The following is a 21257-nucleotide window of genomic DNA, read 5'->3' as shown; positions in this document are numbered from 1 at the left end:
TTAGCTTGAGTAAGTCACATTAAAGGTTTAAAAAAAGCAAGAACATGAACTAAAAATTATAAAAATGGGGTTATCCATTTCTCAATTTGTCCAGAAGTAGAACATCTATAATTCCTTCCTCCCATCAGTTTATATCACTGAAGGAGTAAACTGCAGCATCATGGGGGTTCTGGGGGTACATTAATCCTGGCCGGGTCTCTCCAGCAGCAGTTTCTCCAGTGGTGCCGAGTCTCTGGTGTGACTCAGCCAAACACTCGGCTCCTCCTTGCTCTGGGCAAAGGAGGATCCAGCAAACAGCTGGATTGTCACAAGGGCAAGTTGCACAAACTGGTGTCCTGCCACTTCCTAATGATCCTCTGGGTCAGGGGGCTGATTTCTCAAGAGTTTGGACAAAAACGTCCTGCAGAAAAAGCGTATCATTTACAAAGCTCTGCCCCTCTGATGTGAGAAAGGAAGATTTTGTAATCTTCTCATATGTGTTTAGTAACCTTAGATTTTAGATTTAGTAACCTTTAGATTTGTTTCCTGAAGATTTTTAACTCCACTTTTACGCTTTGTCATTAACAGCTTTCTTCTTGTTCCTTCCTGATACATTTTTTGAGAGAATCAACCAGGATGCTGCACTTGGAATGGGCTCACTTGTGTTTTCCTTGGGAAGAAACAAGTCCTGTGAGCAGTCTGGTTCCTTGTGCTTTAGATATTGATAATTACTGGTCTGAGTTTGTTGAACACTTTCTGAGATATCCCTGATGAAAAGGTGCTGGGAACCAATGCAGAGAGTATTTTGCTGCTTGTAAACCAGTTACTAACTAGTCTTCTACTCCTGGATGCCTAAGTTATGGAACAGGCTTTCTTGCTTTAGCAGGATCCGTGGAGCTCAGGAATCTTTGTGTACTGGGAGCAGGGAAGTCTCATGAGCCTGACGTGTGCAGGTCCCTTTAGGTGCATTTTGCCTTCCAGTGACCTTTCAAAGAATTCCAAGCACTGGGTTCCTTTCCACAGCTTTGCCCTGAAGTGCAAAGCCACATGTTTTGGTTGAGGTTAAGACATCAGCAGGTTGTACCCTTAACCCTCGAGTTCCATTTCTGGGACTGGACATTTCCCTTGCACTTGTGTGTGTTGCTCTGCACACAAGATTCTAAACAAGAATTTAAGAGGTCAGTACAAGCACCTCTTGAATGGTGGGGTTTTTTCAGCTTGTTGATTGATATTTGTTCCAATTGCAGCTGGGGTTTATTTTGTTATTTAATGCATTTCATAGCTGTGAATGGGGCGAGTGGCTCTCCTGGGGGGGTGGGACTTGACCACATTTCAGCCTGTCCAAGGGAAAGGCGAGTGAAAGTGCCTGGAATGGGGGATTTCACGGGCCAGATGCTCTCCAGCTTTTATTTACCAAAATTGTCCTGATGGTTACTCTCTCCCCTGCCAGCTGCAGCATTTGAGGAGCTGTGCAGTGCCCTTAGGGAAATACAGGGTTTTCTCTAGTCAGTGATCTCCCTGTCTCTAAAGAAGTGCCCTCTCTGGACCTACTCAGAGTATGAGATCCTACAACTGATGCAAAGCAGTGGCACGAGCTGATTAATGGCAGGGCTCACTAGAGCTGACGTTTGGGGTTACATTTTTTGAAAGACACTTCTGAAATTGAGCCTCTAATGTTATTTTACAGCCTTTTTTTTATGCCTCGAAATTCCTCGAGCAATACAGAATGTTATTTTTCCTTTTTTATCAAATTTTGAGGATATTTCAGCAATTAAACTTGGTGCACTGCAGCCAAAAAACATAGTACAGTTGGGTTCTTTGGCTTGATAGATGGCAATTCTTCCTATGCTAGAACAGAGCAAACATTGCTGTGTTTGGCACCTCGTGAAAAGAAAATTCCAGAAGAAGATGGGAAAAATATGTGAGATTAGGATAATTTTTGACATGTAAGTGGATGGTGAATATAAACGGTGGTTCTGCTGTTGAGGATCCATTTTATACTTCCAAATACATCCTGGAAGATGTTCCACCAAGTGCCTGCTTTCAAATTCAGTGCCAGTCCTGGACTTGGAGATTTGTTGTTCGTGACCTGAAAAGGACAGGTGGAAGTGGAATATACTGGCAGTGGGTTGTCCAGCGTGGCCCCAGAGCTGGGCTGTGTGTGGATAGCACATGCCATGGGTTTGTTTTCTGGAAGCTGGAGTTTTCCAACCAGTAGCTCACTCCATGGACTAATGCCTTTTGGGTAATTTGGATGGGGAAAACAATACGAGACTTAAGATGCTGTTGTGTTTTGGGGGGAGCCACGTGACATTCCTGCTTTTCAGCAAACATTTCATTAGGATTTGTGACTCTTGGGAGCTGCATAACAAGCCAAATACTTGCTGGATTTAAGATTCCCTGAATACTCCTTTGAGCCTCTGGAACTACCTCAGTGCTGTGAAACCTGAGGGTCAAAACTGCCTTTAGAAAAGTTCCCAAATGTGGAATTTTTAGTGTCCGGTGGTTAATCCCACCTGTTAGGAGATCCCTCCTCATCCATAATTTTCAGATGATTCCTCTGTTGCATCCTCATGGGCTGTCAAAGGTCAGGGGCAGCATTTGGACTCCTCAGTGTTGGGAACAGGCAGGAAGCAAAGGGAATTAATGACAGTTTTAGCTCTGAGTAGGAATTCTGTGGCTGGTTCAGTTCCTTGGGGTCCGTCAGCAATGCTCTGACAGTGGATTTAATGTGGATTCAGTACCAAATTTCAACATGCACCTTGTCAGAGTATTTAGCTGTAAATCACGATCTCATTTAAAAGGCTCCATTTTATGTGTAGTTCTTCAAAAGCCCCAAAATCGTCTTGAAAAAAGCTATTTTTACTTATTGCTTTAAACACCCGTGTTTCCATGGTACACTCTGTGGATGAAAACCTTTCTGAGGAATTCCAAAAAGGATCTCACTCCGTGTTACACCTGTATTTGAAAGTGTTGCTAAAGGAAGTGTCCAGGGGAGCTGTCCCTGAGGGAAAACTGCTGGAACCACCTTCCAGGTGCTGCCAGGGGCGGTTGGGAAGCAGCTGTTGAGTCTAGTCCAGAGCTGTTGGTGAATCCCAGTTCCTGTGGATGACTGATGACACAGAGTGAGTTTGGAGTTGTCTTAATTCCATGTTTCCTTAAATGGCTCCCGTGGCCACGTGGCATTGAGCAGACTACCTTTGGGAGCAGGTCTGGAAACGGAGCTTTCATCTTCCCCAGCCCTCCTGGGGAAAAATGAGGATGTTAATGGAGCAGCACTTAACGAAGCTGAACTGCTGCAACTTGTGCTTTTAATCTATCAGGGGTAAAAATTGTGCCTTTTTTTTTTTGGTCAGGACTGAACAGTTTCCCAGAATCAAACTTCAAAAAAGCAAGAGTTTAGCTGTCTAGAAAACAACATATGTATGTTGTTATACAGATATATATAGACTGTTATATAGAACATATAAACATGGAACTTCAGGGAATAACTTCACTGAATATATGAGCATTTATATCTCTGCTTTAATGGAACTGCCAGCAGAAGGAATCATGAGTTCTCCCTAAAAATCCCATAAGCAGAAGGGTAAATTTTAAGGCTAAATTTAAGAGTAACTTTAAAGGTAAATTTCATATTGCCTGAGATATGGGGTGCTATAACATCAGATCAAAAGATATACAACATTTCAGGTAGAAAATTCTGGCTAATTGGCAGTGAGTCACTAGAGGATGTTTTCCAGTACTGTCCACAAATTAAATTGTCCACAAATTAGTGATTTTGGTTTAGATATTTATTTTTAAATTTTGAATTTATTTTATTTTATTTTATTTTATTTTATTTTATTTTATTTTTATCGTTGTTTTTAAGGCCAGGCCACAGTTGGAGCTCTGTCGTGGTTCTGTGCCCAGCACACCCTGGGTAGGTAGAAGTGCAGAGCTCTCCATAAACAAGCTGTCAGGACTGTTTGGATAAGGGCTGGGGAAGGGACAATAATGAACCAAGTGTACAACACAGTTGGAAAAGCCAAGTTTCCTCAGACTGTTTATTTTTAATGGGGCTCCCCAAATAGAAGGTGCTTTATTGTCTGTGATGCAAATAAACACAATGAGCTTGCGGGTCTGAGTCATTTGCAAAATATAATGAAATATTGGCTATCCCTTCAAGAAAATCCAGGAGAAAATGACTTGTACAGCCTCTGATTTAAAGGCTAAATAAAGGCTGGAATTCCCTGTGGTTTCTTTAGGCAGTGGGTAAATGCAGCGTTGTGCAGGTGTGAAGGGGATGTGGCATCCCAAGGACACGGGGCTGTAGGGAAAGGCTCCAGCTGCCCTTTCTGCCAGTCCCCCTGAGCTCAGAGCTTGTCAGGTCTGGTTTTTATCATTTCTCTGCATAGACTAAATAGAAAGAAATCCCAAATTAATGCCATGTTAATCAAAAGAAACAGTAAGAAGTTTGCTGTGTGACTAAAACCAGGCTTTGCTGCTGTGACAAATCACCTGCCCTGAAGTCCTGCAGCTTTCAGGAGCCCAGAGTGCCAGTGTGGGGCTGCCAATGCCCACGGTGCCCTGGGCAGCTTTGGGCTCCCCTTCCAGGGCTGCTCTGCAGAACATTCCAGAAGGTGTGGGGAACTCTCCAGCCTCTGCTCCTGACCACGGAGTTTGGGTTCAGGGTCGGTCCTGTAGTGCTCACCTGCTCCCCGTGTTCCTTGTATCCCTGTTTGCTTTCCTTGCAGCTGATTAAGGAATGAATTTAGCTGGACCAAGTCTAATCCACTGTATATCCACTATATCCACAGTACAACTTCTGGGTGATTTCTGTTCGAATTTGTCCATATTAGTTTTCTACTCTCTGGTTGTGTGTTCTCAAGGGACTTACAACCCTGTTTGTGGCAGTGCAGCCCCACAAGTATTTGGCTGCTACTTTCAGTTTTCTTTTAAAAACAGACTGAGTGAAATAATAATAATAAATATACTCATGGAATCATTAAGGTCAGAAAAGATCTGAGTCCACCCTCCTGTCAGGGAGTTGCAGAGAGCAAGAAGGTCCCCCCTGAGTCTCCTTTTCTCCAGGCTGAGCCCCCCCAGCTCCCTCAGCCGCTCCTGGTGCTCCAGACCCTTCCCCAGCTCCATTCCCTTCCCTGGACACGCTCCAGCCCCTCAATGTCTTTTTTTGTCATGATGGGTCCAGAATAATACAGTAATATTCTGATATTTCTGAATGGCCAAATGTGAGATGTTTCTTTGGTTTTAAGATGTCTGATTTGTTCTTGACAATGAGGGCTGTTGGTACCAGTGGGCACAGGGGCAAGTTAAGGGGACCGTGCTTGGTGGATGTGGCCCAGGTGTTCATCACACAAAACCATCAGAGGCATCCAAGTGCTCCTCAAGTATAAAGTTTATGACCTCAGGCAACCCTAGCAGAGTGTACATAAAGGAAAATGCTCCTTTCCACCACCCTCTGCTTGCAGAAGGGTTGTGGTTTTGCTGCCCAGAGCTGGTCCACGGGGGGAAGTTGCCCGATCCAGCTGGCAGAGCTGCTGCTCTGTTCCTGCTACACCTTCACCAGCCTTGGAGAGGAGGAGGCTGCAGGGAGCTCATGGCTTCCAGAGCCTGAAGGAAGCTTAGAAAAAGGAGGGAAAGGGACTTTTCTGGGCAGAGTGACAGGGCAAAGGACAGTGGTTTTAAACTGGAAGTGAACAGTTAGGTGGGATACTAGGAAGGAATTCTCGGCTGTGAGGGTGGTGAGGCACTGGCACAGGTTGCCCAGAGAAGCTGTGGCTGCCCCATCCCTGCAAGTATCCAAGGCCAGGTTGGACGGGGCTTGGAGTAACCTGGGATAGTGGGAGGTGTCCCTGTCCATGGCAGGGAGTGGATAGAGATGGTCCCCAAGGTCCTTCCAACCCAAACCAATCTGGGATTCCCTGATTTTCTCCAGTTCTCTCCATTCCCTCTATCCTACCTCCCTCCATTCCTGTTGGTTCCTCTCCAGTGTCTCAGCCACAGAAAGGATTGAAAGGATGCTGCACTGAGATGCAGCTCCAGTAACGAGTCACTTGTGGAGTTTGAGGTTTGGATTTCAGCTTGGATCCCTCATCTTTTTCTTTGAGCAAAGTCCACAGCTGAGAACTGGCATTGAGTGGATTTTTTTAGAGATGTAAAGCTTTCAGTGTGGAACCAACAGAAAATGTAAAAATAATTGTTTAAACACTGGAAAAAAAGTTTCACTTTGACTCAGAGTATTTTATTAGAGAAAACCAAACCATCTTGCTCGGTTCTGGCTGTTTTAAGTTCTCAATTGTATTCTGCAACAATTCAAAATGAAAGGTCATTTCAGCTGAAATAATGACTCTTTCCCTGAAGCCATTTAAAAAGGATTCAGAATGGTATGAAGCTTTTGTTTTTACATAAACAATTCATTAAGATCAACATGAACCTGCAAAAAAAAAAAAAAAAAAGTGCCATCAATCAACATGTGTTTTTGCTTTAAAAAACAAAAACAAAAAAAAGCCGAGAGATGTGGGTTGATTATTTTGCACCAGCCCAGATTTATGGGTGGCTGTAAATCAGCTTCCCCCTCCCAGGTTGTAAAGGAGTGATAATGCTGCTCTTGTTCACGTTCTGTATTTAGATAGCAAAGGGTCTGCTGCAAGAGCTGGATACATCTGAGGGGCCAGGCTGGATCCTGCTCCCAAATATCCATGGATAATGGGGGGAAGCAACACAGCCAGTTCCCTTTGGAGATGGCAACTGCCTGACAGAACCCAAAAGAGGCCTTTTGGAGACTTTATTTAATGAAAACAGTGCAAATGGTGAGAAATGTGGGCTCTTTTGATTCATTGCCTGGGCAGCCTTCAGCTGGGAATTAATTAATAACTTCAGGAGGTTATTTTTATAAGCCTTAAGTAGCAGGATATTATCTGGTCTGTCCTGGGGCTTCACCTCCTCGGAGCAGTAGCCAGGATGTCTGAGAGGGCTCCGAGGGCCTTTTCCCCCCTCTCAGCCCATCTGGTCCCTGGATGAGCTGTGCTGGCAGTGGGCTGGTCTTTGAAGTTTGTTTGGAGTCCTGTCTAGACTCTCAAAAAATTCCTTCCTCCCCAGCTTTGCTTTTCTATTAAGCAAAGCTAAAAAGTTTTTAAAACTCTTGCCCTATAAAAAAAAAAAGAAAAAAGTCATTTCTCATGCCAGTACCAGCTAAACTCTGGGAGACAAAAGCTTTTGGAATTCATGTGATGGCCCCTAAACCGCTTTTTTTTATAAACCCACCCTGAAGGGCTTTCTTTGCAGGCAGGAATAAAATCCCTGTACTTGTACGAGGGCAACCTGTTCTCTTTAGGTTCTATATGTCAAAGAAACACCAAATTTTAGAGGTTTGCTTATTTTTGTTTTTTAGATAACACTCATGGTTAATCTCACACACAGATACTGGGGGAAGATAAGTTTCATTGCTTTAAAATGTGTCTGGATACCCACTCTATGTCATTTCTCAGTCACGGCTCATTCTGTTAAAATTTTTTCACATAGCCAAAGATATTTTGGGTTTTTTAATCATAATGAACTGAAAAAATCAGAGCCAGCTGCAGTGTTTTCTTTTATAGATGGCTACTGTTGATTTTCCTATTAATGTTTTTTAGCTTTTATGTGCAGTCATTATTCCTTGAGGTTAAAGTTTCTGGTGTTTATTCTACATTTATGTTTAATCTGAGTTTCAAAGTCGTGCAAATCGTGAATATGTTTCTTTCAGCCCAGTTTTGATTCCTAGGAACCTCTGTGCTGCTTAGAGCTGATCTCCAGGCTCACCCTCCTTGTTGCAGTGCCCATATTCTTTCTAAAAAAAAGAGGTTTTGGGAACAGGCTGTGCAGGTTTTGCTCACTTGAAGAATCGCAGAAACCACAGGGAATTTTGGTAGAGCTCTTTATCAGGCTGATCCACTGATCCAAATTTCTCAGAAGCTCTTTTTGACTTCCAGGATGTTCAGAAATCATGGTAAATTTTTGAAGTTAATTCTGTTTTATATCTATAAAAAAGAGCTGTGAACTTTCCCTGACCCTTCACACGGGCCATGTGTGGAGCTGGCATGAGTTTCATCTCCGAAATCTCAGAAGAGATTTACTTTTCTCTTCCCCTTCCCTTCTTCTCCCCAGTCCAAACTTGTCCCAGGTCCAAGGACAATGTTACTCCAGTGGAACACAGGATAGAGGATCCTGGAAGCCTAAAGCACGTGCAAGACCAGTAGATTATTGCTAATTTTAGTTTCATTTGTAAAGGTGTGAAAGGCAGCAAAGGGATTGATCCTCATCCCTGCTGCCAAAGAGGATCCACCATTTTGTGGTCACCTCTGTGCCTAAATTATTTGGAGAGAGCAAGTCCTTAGTGGTGCTGCCTTAGGGTGGAAATCTGATCACAGAATCCCACAATTATTTGGGTTGGGAAAGGCTCCAAAGTCATCGAGTCCAGCCTGTGCCCGATCCCCACCTTGTCACCCTTCCCAGGGCAATGAGTGCCACGTCCAGTCCTTCCCTGGACACCTCCAGGGACGGGCACTCCCCCACCTGGCTGCTCCTGTCCTTGCTGAAAGGAGGGACAGAGGAGTTCCCATCCCCAGTGCAGACTTGAGAACTTCTCCCCAGTGTTTCAGACCTGACCCATCTCCCCTGGGAACGATACCCTGCCAGGGAATGTAACCCTGCCAGGGAAGAAATCCTTACTCCAGCATTTTCAAAATTCCCCTTTCAATTAAACTGCTTTTATTTTCCCCAGTTGACTCCTTATCTTTCCTCCAGCTTCCCTCACACAGACTTCCCAGGTGGCAAAATCTGGCTTTCCTCTTAATCTCTGAGGTCAGAACAAAAACAAGGCGACTTCTTATTTTGGGGCTGACTCAGTAAGTGGGGAGTTACTCAGCTGGATCTGAACTTGCCAGGGAAAAGCATTGAATTCATTCACTTTGGAAAGGTGGTTTTCGTCATGGAATGGGTGGGGCCGACCCAGCTGCTGCCAAGTGGGAAAGAAGTTTTGCCAGAGGGAAAATCTAATGTTTCTCCCAGGTTGGGCTCCCAGCAGAACTCAGGCAGCTTTTCACCTGTGCAGGGGAAGGGAGAGGGAAGGGGAACTCAGGGCAGGATCAAGATCCCACTTCTCCCTCCCTACTTCCAGGGATCTTCCTCTTTGGGGAAGCCAGTGGACAATACTCTTTGTATCCATACAGGGGAAGGGACCTGGAGTCATCCTTTGTATCCCAAACCCTCCTGAGAGTCCTCGGGGACCAGCTGGATTGGGCTTACTCCTGCTTAAGAAACTCCTTTTAGTGTTGAGAGATCCATGGAAAAAGGGAGCCTGGCAAACTCAGAATAATCCAAGGGAAAAGGAGGGGTGGGCTAAACCCTACACTTAAGGAGAAACAATTCAAACTTTATTTTTACAAAATAGGACCATTTAAATAAGAGTGTTTTCATCTTGAAAATTTATAGAATTTAGATTTGCAAGAAAAATTGATTTATTTTCAATTATTTTTTTTTTAAATTACTCCTCTAGGTTTGTAGTCTGGCTTTTTAAACCAGTCTGTCTGGTTTTATCTTGTAAAAAAGCAAATGTAGCAGTACTAGGACACGTTTGTAGTTAAAACAACTGTTTTATGTCTTGCTTTTGGGTAAAACGGAGAGTTCATTGGATGTGTTGCATTTGTACTTGTCTGGTGTGTCAGAGGCAGGGAGTTGTATTTTGGGTGCATGTAGAGCATGAATTTTCCTTAGAACTGTTTTCCAAATTGCTTTTAAAGAGGTCTCAGAGGTAAATGAGGGGTCCAGCTTTAGCCTGGACTTCCCAGGGGTGGGATTTGGCTCCTCTTTCCCTGCCCTGAGCAGTTTGGTGTCTCAGTGACTGTGGAAGAAGATCCTCCTGCAGCAGCTGCTGACTCAGGGAATTGTAGAACCTGCTCTCAGCGTTGTGCTGATGTGGTGTTCCAGTCATTAAGCACAAAGGATTTGGGATAGCAAACACATGGGCCGGAATCTGGAATCTTCCCTGGGTGTCAGACACAATCTGTCTGACACGGAGCGCCCCGGGCTGTTCTGTCAGGTGATGTCACCAGCCGGTGACATGATCCGCTGTGACAGCCAGCCCGGGGAGGCACATGCCAGAGGGGGAGCTTGGGAGGGGGAGCTGGATGGATCCCATTCCTCTCTCATGGCTGAATTGTGCACGGAAAAGTCTTGGCCGGCAATTTCTGCTGAGAGCTGTGTGGGATCCCAGCCCTGGAGCTCTCTGGGAGCTGCTGTTGTTGTGGTTCACGGGAGGGTTCTTTTAGACATATTTTCATCTAAAAGAGCAGTTCTGGAAGAGAGATGTGGGAAGGGGGTGACACTTGTTCACACAAACACACATCGAAAATCTGTGGCTTTGCCAGGAACTTGGCACTTTGTGCAGTGTCCAACAAGCAAAACTTGGTTGCTGCTTCACGGAAACACTGGAGGATTAAGAAAAGTGACAGCAAAGGTACACATACTCATGGACCTACCTTTCACCCAGAGTTTGTTGCTGGTGCCTGTGCAACCTGTACCTTTGGCCTGGAGAAGAGGAGGCTCGGGGGGACCCTGCAGAGAGGGTGGAACCAGGGGGGATCGGGCTCTGCTCCCAGGAACAAGGGACAGGATGAGAGGGAACAGCCTCAAACTCTGCCAAGGGAGGGTCAGGTTGGACATCAGGAAAGGGAAAGGATGGCTGGGCCTTTGAAGGGGCTGCCCAGGGAGGTGGTGGAGTCCCCATCCCTGCAAGTGTCCAAGGAAGGACTGGATGTGGCACTCAGTGCTCTGGGCTGGGTGACACGGTGGGGATGGGGCACAGGTTGGACTCGATGGGCTGGGAGGGCTTTTCCAACCTTAATTATTCTACGATTCTATAATAAAAGGATGCAGAGAAGGTAGAAATCGGATGAAAATGCAGTTGGGAAGGAGCCTCTGGAGGTCACCTCACCTGACCCCTCGTCAGGGCTGACTTCAGAGTGGTCTCAAATGGCCCATGAGTGGTTCTGTCTGGTGTAAAAATGTGCAAAGGTGGAGGTGCTCCAGCCTCTCTGGGCCTCTGTTCAGCCATTCCTGACAGAGAGATATCCCACTCAGCTGCCGAGAAAAGTGACCTTATGGTTTAAGGGCTGACTCCAGGGATTCCCATCGTTCCTCATACAAACACGTCCACCCTGTGACCTGGGTAAGGGTCTTGATTTTGCTGTGCCTCTCTGGTGCATCTGCAAACACGATGACAACACTTCATTCCTTTCTTTGTACCGTCCATTAAGCTGCGAGTTTGGGAATTGTGTGTTAATGTGTTTAGACAGTGACCAGGGCTTCAGCAGGGATCCTCAGGTGGGCCTCTGATGTGAAGTGACAGCAAAGAGTCCACAAGACAAAAAGCTGCACAAATATTTCTGAGATGGTCTGAAAACACCCCGAGTTGTTCACAAGGTAAAATGTCAACTGCATGTTCTAAATAAGCCAAGTTGCTCCTGCTACAGACATGTAAATATCTTCTTTTTTTTTTTTTATCTATGAAGTTTCATCTCACTGGTGATTATTAGGAGTGTTAATCCTTCCTACTTTCCCTTGCAGTTTTCTAAGGAAGCTGGTGTTCAGGCATGGAGGGAAAAGATGCAGTGGGCTTCAGGTTATTGGGAATACAATAGTATGGAAGTGGTTTTGCTTTATATAGGGAACTGCTAATTGGGTGTTAGGGGCTGCTAACTTTATAGTCTTGTAAAACTGCAGCAACTGAAGCTGCCACTTGTATAAAATCTCCAGGGGGAAAAGTGAGTTTTCGTGTCACTCCATAGAAAAGGGCAAGAAACAAACAGAAAAAACAGTTGTTTTGGTGTTTGTGCTTCAGTAATTCTCAGGTCTGTGATTTAAACAGGATTTCAGACAACCTTGTGGTGTTTGCAAACTAGTTGGAAGTGCTCGTTCTGGAACAGCAGAACCAATTTTAAAATGCCCTGGACCTAATTTGCATGTGACCAGATCCAACTCAAGGATCCCATTCCCTCTCCCTGTTTTCAGAGAGGCAGGAAGTTGAAATTCTCCTGAAAGGTTATTCCAGCAGAACCCAGGTTTGTATCGTGGACACAGACATTGGTTCTTCCAGAAGAGGCTGTTTCACAGAATTGTGGAATCGTGGAATGGTTTGAGTTGGAAGGGACCTCAAAGCCCATCTCATTCCATCCCCTCCCACTATCCCAGGTTGCTCCAAGCCCCGTCCAACCTGGCCTTGGGCACCTCCATGGATGGGGAATCCACAATAATCTGTGTGTGTGTGTGTGCCTGGAGCACCCATTTTGCCCATTAGTTGATTCCCAGTGAACCCTCATTCCCAGGAGAGGGCACAGTGGAAGTTCTGCTTGGAAATGCTGTTTCCCATCCTGTCTGGGTCCAGTTACTGATGTAAAACAATGTCAATATTTTCTACCCTCAGAGGTAGAAAGAGCCTGTTGTTTTAAATACAGACCACTCATAGATTTCCCCCCCTTTTTTCTTGCATACATAACAGGAATAACAGTGAAAGGGTCTTCAGGGTTTTTAGAAATCAAATATCTCTGAGGAAAAAAAAAAAAAGCATTGTTTCCTTAACTTCTGAGATGTGCTCAGAGTGTATAAATCTGTGTATTGGGCCTTGAGGGACTGCAGTGCTGGACCTGTGCGGGTGCATAGGGTAGGAGAAGCAATAAAACACCCAGAGTGCTCAGTACTCTTGATTTATTCAGATCTATTGCTGTGTTTTCGTGGATGGAAACGGCACCACCAGAGGTGACCCAGCTCCTTGGAAATGATGGAATGGAGGGCAGGGTGTTTTGTGCCTGCACAAAATGTGAGCTTAAGAATAAACCATTCCTAGGTTTAACCTTGGTGGGGTTTTTGGTTTACTTTTTTGTTGGTTTTTTGTTTGTTTGTTTGTTTTTTCTGAGATAGACCCTGAAGGTGTCAGTTTTATAAATAGAGGGTTGTTTTAGAGGTGCTGAGTGCTTCCCTCTCACTCTGCTTCCAGGGACACTGTGGTTTGGTGTGCAGTGGCTGATCTTTGCAGCCCTGGAAATGTGATCCAGGTGAATCTCGGTGATTTATGGCCTTGAAGTGACACTGCCAAGTGTCTTACCCTCAGAAAGAGAGAAAACGCCATTAGAAAATGGGTGTGAGGGACCAGTGCTCTCCAGCTGACAAATATCTGTGTGTCCCTTCGCATTTGAGACATTAGGAACAACTACCTGATGCTTTGTGTGGTGGTTAAATGGTTTTGTGAGTTTGGGGGGGAACTGCCCAAACCATGTGCTGCTTCTGGGCACTGTCCTTGATCCTGGCTCAGGTATAAGCTCCACTGCAGAGCTGTGGAGAAACGAGCAGATCTCACATCTGAAGGGATGGTCCTTCCAGCCCCTCACATCTGTCTGGCACAGCACAGGGGAGGGAGGGGTGAAGTTCCCTATCCAAGCTGGAGGTGAAAGTGTGCTTTTCCCTGGGTTATCCAAGCTCTGCAAGGATTCAAATTTGCCTGCAGCACAAAGTGGAAACAGAGCCTTGGCTGGCTCAGGAAGGGTCAAACATCCTGGTCATGCCGAGTTGCTGGAGCCTCCTGAGCTCCAAATCCCTCTGGAGCTGAGAGAAATTTTCTCTCCATCAGTTCTGCAGGCAACAATAATCTTCCCATCAGAGCCCTCAGCCTCCTCCTTCCCCATCCCTTCCCTGCCTCAGAAGTGCCACTCCTTGGCCTCGTGCCAGATGTCCGGGAGAAGGAGGGGGGAAATCCCACTAAATGATGCTGGAATTATTCCTGGCCAGGGAAGGAAATGAGTGATTAAGTGTACATGGGACTCACGAGTGGCCAACACATTATCAGTGCTGGTATTTCAACTATGTCCAGCACATGGATCAGGGGGAGAGAAAGTATTTCCTGATATCTGGCTCTGCCTTTCTTCTGGGCTGATGCAGAGATAAGGGCCGTGCTCTGAGGGATCCCTGGGTGGGAGATACGAAGATTGATTAGGTCTAGGACTGAGGGGAGAGGTCAGAGACTTGCAGTACAAAGCTAAACTTCAATTTTGATAGCTCTCAGGTTATGCTTTTATGTCTCCCCCCACTCAAAAATAGCTTTTATATCTACAAAGAGATATTTAACTCCTTAAGAAAAGCCTATTTGCAAAATCAAGCTGGGAAAAAAAACCAACACAGTAACTGTGCTGATGCTTTACCTACAAATCTTATGGCTTTGTAGTGGCATTTAGTGACACTTGAATGTCACCTAAACCACCAAGGTGATGAGCATCTCACAGAGACCTCCTGGTAATGGTGGAATGACAGATTTCCTCTATATTTTTATTTATTTCGAACATTAAACAGAGACAGTTATGTGTTAAAATAATTTAAAATAAATAATCATTTTAAATAAATGATGACCAGTGTAAAGATGGAAAAATGGCTCTTCAAGGTCAGTCCTCCAAGTCTTGGGCAATAAAGTGAGTAGGTAATTCGTGAGCTCTACTAAGGAATTAATGTGTTTGGTGGAGTTCAGACTTCCTGAGCATTCCCACAGGAATTCTGTGTTGTCATTGTCCAGATGTGTTCTCAGTCCTGCATGAGCTGGTGATGTCAAAGCCGAGTTTTACCAAGTGCTTTTTAACTGACTTCAGATTTGAATTCACAGTTCCAAAAGTAGGTTTGAAGACTGGAGGAGGTTTCATAAGTTGACCAGGACATCACTGAGAGACAGTGGAAAACCACTTCCAGCACTGCCCAGAAGATACCTCTAGGCTTTTATGGATTTTCTGATACCAAATCAGAGCGTGGTGAACTGTTTTGTGGTTCCTCAGGACAGCCTGTGGTGCCAACATGTCTTGCAGGAATAGCTGTGCGTGGTGCAGTGCTTTGGCTCCAACTCGGGCTGCCCTTCTGAAACACCTAAACCACCGTCAGAACTGACAGGAACCTTTCCTTTGATTTTTGAGTGGATAATTCTTAGCAACTCATCAGCAAACCATACCTGTAGTACACAGGGGGGCTCTGAGCTGAATTCAGCACGAATGGGAACATTTCTGTGTCAATGGAGCCGAGTTTCCATGGCACAGACGCTGCTAACTGCAGTACTTTGAAGCAGTTATGCTTTCGTTAAGGTGCTAGCGATGGAGTTCCCTCTGGAATACCTGTTCTGGCAGCCCTGGGAATGCCGTCACATCTTGCTTTGGCATCCTCTGGTCTTCTGTGGTTTTGTTTGCTTTGCATCTCACGTGTCTTTGTTTCCCAGAGCTGTGTAGTTGTTTATCTGGATCATCGGGAATATCCAATCTGTTGACATGTAAATACAGCAGCTGTTATTTGCAGGGCTTTTGTGGTCGGTGATCTACAAGTTATTAGAGGTGATAATCTGTGCTATTGTGTTGCAGTCCTCACTGCTCATGTGTGTAAACTAGATCGATGTGGTTTTAATGTGTTTTACAGATTAAAACAACCAGTCCGAATAGTAATCGAATGATAGCTGGTCTAGTGGAAGGTGTCCCTGCCCATGGCAGGGGGTTGGAGCTGGGTGAGCTTTAAGGTTCCTTCCATCCAACCCCAATCTATGATTCCATAATGCAAATAAAACCCAGCTGATCAGATCCCTGACCTGATGCTTTTGGAGATCTGTTCACAAAAAAGTGTCCTCTGGGGAGGTAATATCTGGGAATATGTATCTATCCTTGTGGGATGCAGCAGTCATCTGACTGGAAGTGGTTTAGGATGCTGTCTCCCAATCCTGCACCCCAACTCATGGTCCCTTCTGGAGTGGTGGCTGTGGCTCTATTTGGCCTCTGCAGGGAGATGTTGGGAAAGGGGAGATCGCTCTGACAGAATTTACTAATAGAATCCTCAGTTTTTGGTGTCCTCCAGCAGTCTCTGAAAACAGGGATGCGGACGAGAAGCCCTCGAGCTTAGGTCAGGCCTGCAGAGCAAGGACCCAAGTGCTGAATCTCGCTGCTGAAGCCAAGTTTTGTAAGCAGCAACTCAGCTTTTCCCTTTTATCCATTATCTTTCCCTCGGGGAGATGACTCAGGGAGGTGAATGTTGCTGATGTGAATCAGGTTTTCGGGCCCAGGCCCACAGAGCTCAGTGTTTGCAGGGCTCTTACAGCCCGGCATCGTTCGGCGGAGCAGCGTTAAGGATCACGTTGTTGCAACATGTTAAATTGCTTTAAATATAATCAGCCCTCACATCATGCCTCGGGTTGATCATTGCCATATTTGTAAAAGCAGAGCTGAAGACATTTTCTTGGCACGTTGCAAACTCCATCACACAGCCCGTAACGCGATCCCGGATTGGAAGGGCTTTAGGACTTTGAGGGAAATGAACTCTTGGAGCCTCAGCACGAGGCTGAAATGGGCAGGGATGTAAAGACTCTTAAAGCAATCTGTGCAGTAATTTCTCTTTGTTGAACAAGGTTTAGTCGAGCATTTGGTTTCTGGGACCTTTCAGGTTCCATTCTGATTGTCTCAGTGCCACAGCAGAGATAACACTAAGTGGCTGCAGTTTACTTTTGCTGTTAAACTCTGCGTTTAAAGAGAGCTCACAGGTATGCATTTGTTTTTTTTAACACTTGGCATAGCCAAAAATGCACAGCCTTGATAAAGACGGGATGGCTGAGGTGGCTGTTCATTCTCCAGGTTTCTGTATTTGTTTTTTCATCCATCCCTGGCAGATCCTGCAAAGGGAGAGCTCCAGCTGGCTTGGGAAGTTCAGCTGTAAAAGAAAAGGTCTGAGGTGAATACACAAGATTACTGCGCTTGAAAACCTCAAATCTCATTTGTCAGCTAAACACAGTATTAGAATTAAACTATAAAAAATAGTGAAAGATAAATAGTTCAGCAATATCACTCCACTGAGGGAACCTTTCAAATCCCTCCGTTATTGAACACCACCGATAGGTATTTATAAAATGCCACGTGGATTTAAACAATGAACTCAGTCATTCCATGAGGAGCTTCTGAGATCCCATTGTTCCCAGCCATGACATTATTTTGAAGGTAACTATCAAGTTTCAAAGCTATTAAAGGTTATTCAGCCCCCTCTTCCCTCCCCTCTGCAATTCTCTCAGCAAGCTTGTGCCACTCCACAGTCCCTCTTGATTAGACTCTGTTGAGAAATGTGGAGGTGAATGATCTTTTTGTGTCCTTGGCCACTGGGATGCAGGATTTGGGAAAGCAGGAATGAAGGCTGATATTGCCCCAGCGGGTTGTTGTTAACTCTCTGAATTCCTGGCTTAGGACAACGTGGGTTCAGCAGATCCTTTGTGTTTGCTTCTCCTTGGAACTCTGGGATGGGGCGTCTTCCCTAAACCAAATTACAGAAGAGGGAAAGAAAACTGAGATTATACTGTAATCTTACTAATGCCTTTAGAAATGCCTAGAAGTGATACATATAAACTATAAATAAACCTCAGCTGTATATATTCCCATCATGCTCTCATGCTTCACATCATGCCTTGGGTTGATACCATGCTATAAATAAATAGAAACTATAAATAAAGTGATACATATAAACAATAAACAAACCCCAGGGAATGGTTGGAGCTGTGTCAGGGAGGGTTTAGGTTGGATCTTAGAAAAAGGTTCTTCCCCCAGAGGGTGGTTGGGCACTGAACAGGCTCCCCAGGGCAGTGGTCACAGCACCAAGGCTGCCAGAGCTCAGGGTGTGTTTGGATGATCCTCTGGGGCACCTGGTGTGACTCTTGGGGATGGTCCTGTGCAGGGCTGAGGGTTGGACTGGAAGATCCTTGTGGGTCCCTTCCAGCTCAGCATATTCTGTGACTCCATATGTAAAATAACCTGAAATTGGTTGCAGAAAACACATTTTTCCTGTTTTGCCTTAAAATCACTTAAAAGACTTCCCCAAACTGCCTGCAAGGTCTGAGAAACTCATCTGAATGAAGCAAATAAAGCCCTAAAATCAACACCTCTCACTCAGCCTCAAGGACAGGCAGAATGGGCTGCATTATCTCAGAGTATATTTGTAATTATTGTGCTCCAGCCTTTGCTAACAGTAACCACACAATGTCACTGCAGATGCCACGTTCTCCCCTCCAAGTCTGGAACGGCAAACAGCTCTGTGGGAAGTGCTGACTCCCTTGAAGTGGGTGGTGTTGGATAGTAAAGGGAAAAACCAAGGGAAGAGAGGAACTGTTTAAACAGAGTCCAAGGGAATGATGGTGAAACTGAGAAGTGGAAAATCAGAGCAAGAGTCAGGAATGAAATCCTTAGTGCAGGATTTCGTAGCCTCCAGGATTAACTATGAAAGTAAGTGGTGGGAACTCTGTGCTTGGGTCAGCTGCAGTAACATGGAATAAACTTTTCAGGGTGCAGGAGGGAATAATGTTGGATAGGTAAGAGGCAGGAGTAGGTGGAAATGTGAATGTGATTTCCCAGCATAGAGGGGAGAGTTAGACTCAGACTGGTTCACTGAAGTCTCAACACGATATAACTTCATGCTTGTTGCCAGGTTAACCCAGCAATTGTTGATTAAACAAAATGAAAAGTGTTTTTCTGGCCACATCACAATTTTGGGGCTTTTTATAAGGTGTAAATGAGATTCTGACATCCTGTGTTGTGTATGGCTGATGGGCTGGGAGAACCTGGGGTCTGACCTACATCCCTGGTTGTGTCAGGACAGCAGGCTCACACCTCTGCCAGGCTCTCTGACAATCTGAAGGGCAGTCAGCCTTCCCAAATAGTTCATCTCTGTCCCTCTTTCTCTTCCCCCTCCCCAAGACTGACAAAGAAGAGAGCCAAGGAAAAATTTATTAGAGCACAGCAGGCCTCTTTCTTTTTATCTTTTTTTTTAATGTTAAATAAGTGTTGGATTTAGTTAAAATATATTTTTGTTAAAATGGAGAGCGATTTAACCTCCTCCTTCCCAGCAGTGAAGGATGAACACAATGCCTGTGCCAGTGCCAGCTGATTTGTAGGTTTTAGGTTAAAAATCACACATTTTCATCTGAAGGTGGAGTGGCTTCAGCCCCAGAGATGCCATTCAAAAGCAGATGAGTTCTTTAGCCAGCAAAAAACAACTATCAAAGTCAGTGGGAGTCGAACTGTGGAGCATCCAAACCCACGTGGTGGGGGGGGAGTCCTGCAGATCAAAGGCTGCTCCAACCCTTGGGACATCAGAAGTCAGCACCTACACCAGGGCTCCTCCAAAAGCAGCAGGAAGGAAGCAGGACATGTGCTCTATTCCTTCCCCATTTTTTTGTGGAACAGAGTGTCCATTGTAGGGAAATGAAACCAGGATCCCTGTCCTGTGTGCTTTGATCAGAGTGTTTGCCCTCTGTGCCGTTTCCACGCACAGGCAACACTTGGAGGCACATTTTCCATCACTCCTCTTTACTGTTAGGCAGCACAAGTGTATAAATATCTATTCCATGCAGAAACATAGAAAAAACTGAACAGAAGAGGAGGTTTGCTCCTGAGCTGACGGACAGCCTTGGAATTAGTGGAACTGGAGGAATGGGCTCTGTGAAAACCAAAATCCCCCCCTCCGGCCCCTGCTGTGCTCCAGCACTCCAGGAGTCATCCCTGCCACCAGCAGGTATCCCTGATAAGGACACCAGTGCTCTCTGGCCTCCTTTGGAGCCAGCATTCCCCATCTCTTGCTGGGTTTCAGCTGGATCCAGGGAATGCACTCTGCTCTTCCCTTGCAGTTTCTGGCCAGGTTTAACTCCTCCCTTCCCCCCAGAATTGTGCAGCATGAGCAGAGTGAAATGGAACCCAGTATGAGCACATGAGCCAGGGAAACCTCCTTCCCTAGGGATTTGTGCCTACAGCATCCACTGCAAGCTCACATGGAATTGAAGTGGAATTGAAATTTCACATCTGGAGCGTTTAAAAAGTGCTTTTTGCCACATAGCCCCTGTGGTGGCTGTAAGGGCTGAGCTCAGGGTTCTGTCACAGGATTTCTCTCCTTTATCCTCCCATTTGTATTCACCCCCAGGGATTCACTTACAGAGCCCTTCTGCTCTTTGGGAACACACACCCACCCCAGAGCCAGCCCAGCAGGGGTTAAATAGGACTCCTTTGAGCAGGACAGGAGAAAGAAATTCTGCTCCATTTTCTCCCTGTGCTTTCAGCTGCCTCTTCTACCTCGGGATATCCCAGGGAAGCTGCTTCCCTTCCCTTCCCAAGCCAGCCGTGCCCTGCTCTCCGTCCCATTCCCTGGGCTGAGGAGGGCAGGCCCTGCCTTTCACTGGCTCAGCCTTCATCATCTCCTCATCAGATATCCCAGCAAATGACTTTGTGCGTGCCCGTCCCTCTCCCCTCGTGCGTGGAAGGAGCTCCCGGTTGGTGTCTGTGGAGCTATTCCAGAAATCCTTCCTCCCAGCTTTGCTGTGCCGGGATCCCGACAAAACCAGCCTTGTTATCAGTGGGTTTGCTGCTGGGCACACTGACCCCTCTGTTCCCTGAGGCTCCAGCTCTCCGGGTCACAGGGGCTTCCTAATTCCTGCTGCCAGAGAAGCCAAGGAAGGCTGGAGCAGCTTAACCCCGCCCCGTTTGGATAAGGCACAGCAGGGAACAGCAGGACTGGATTGTCATGTCCCGATGTTCCTGGTGGGCATGGAGGAGAAGGGAGAGTGGCCATTTCCTTTGGATGTGTGTTATGGCATCCCATTAATCTCCGTAAAAAGGGAAGTTAATTCAGGCGATGAAGGGGCATTCAGTGTTTGGGACACTTCTTGGGGAAATAACACCTGAAGTCTCAGTGACACACCTTGATTTTTTCAGTTCTCGTTGACTCCACAAGATATTTAAAAACTTCATTTTTAAAATGATATAAATATATTTTCAAAGCCATCCGGGCCAGATCATTCTGCCATGAACAGCCTGCAATGCAAGACAAGTGGTCTTTAACCCAGACTTCTCAAAACCCAAATCAAAGCAATTCTCAGTGAGAAAGGGATGAATTGTTATTAATTGCTCTGACTTGTCCTTCTTGTTGACTTGACTCTCTCTGTGGTGTGGCCTTGCTCCCTAAAATCCAGCATTTTGGAGCAGCCAGAGGAAGCAGCTGCAGGAGAGTTTTCCCAATCCAGGAAACAAGTTCAAATAGTCTCAATATTTACCAGTCAATGTCAGGAGAAATTTATTGGCAAGTTTAACTTAAATTATGATCGATCCATTCTCTACCTGTTGTTGCTCTTCCTGTACTGTGTGCTTTTTCTTTCCTGAAGGTATTAAATAGCAACATAAATCCTGGTAATCCTTCATTCATGGTGTTTAAGGAAAAAA

At 45.5% G+C, this 21257-nt stretch overlaps 1 protein-coding gene across 2 annotated transcripts in view; it reads left to right on the top strand.

Moving 5' to 3' along the window:
* Window positions 1-21257, top strand: part of ROR1 (receptor tyrosine kinase like orphan receptor 1) — a 144169-nt gene that overhangs the window by 49138 nt on the left and 73774 nt on the right. Inside the window, exon 1 of one of the 2 annotated variants that reach the window (XM_027891066.1) lies at window positions 10100-10273. The exons of the other annotated variant lie outside the window; for it this stretch is intronic. The gene's annotated coding sequence lies outside the window, so the exon portion shown is untranslated. Of the gene's footprint in view, window positions 1-10099; window positions 10274-21257 lie in introns of those variants that run through there. 2 annotated transcript variants of the gene reach the window in all.

Source organism: Empidonax traillii, unplaced genomic scaffold (assembly GCF_003031625.1).
Source record: "Empidonax traillii isolate 1590-97213 ecotype Southwest subspecies unplaced genomic scaffold, ASM303162v1 scaffold309:size1915965, whole genome shotgun sequence".
Taxonomy (NCBI): domain Eukaryota; kingdom Metazoa; phylum Chordata; class Aves; order Passeriformes; family Tyrannidae; genus Empidonax; species Empidonax traillii.
Note: the sequence above shows the minus strand (reverse complement) of the source record. Positions and strands in the feature narration are given on the sequence as shown.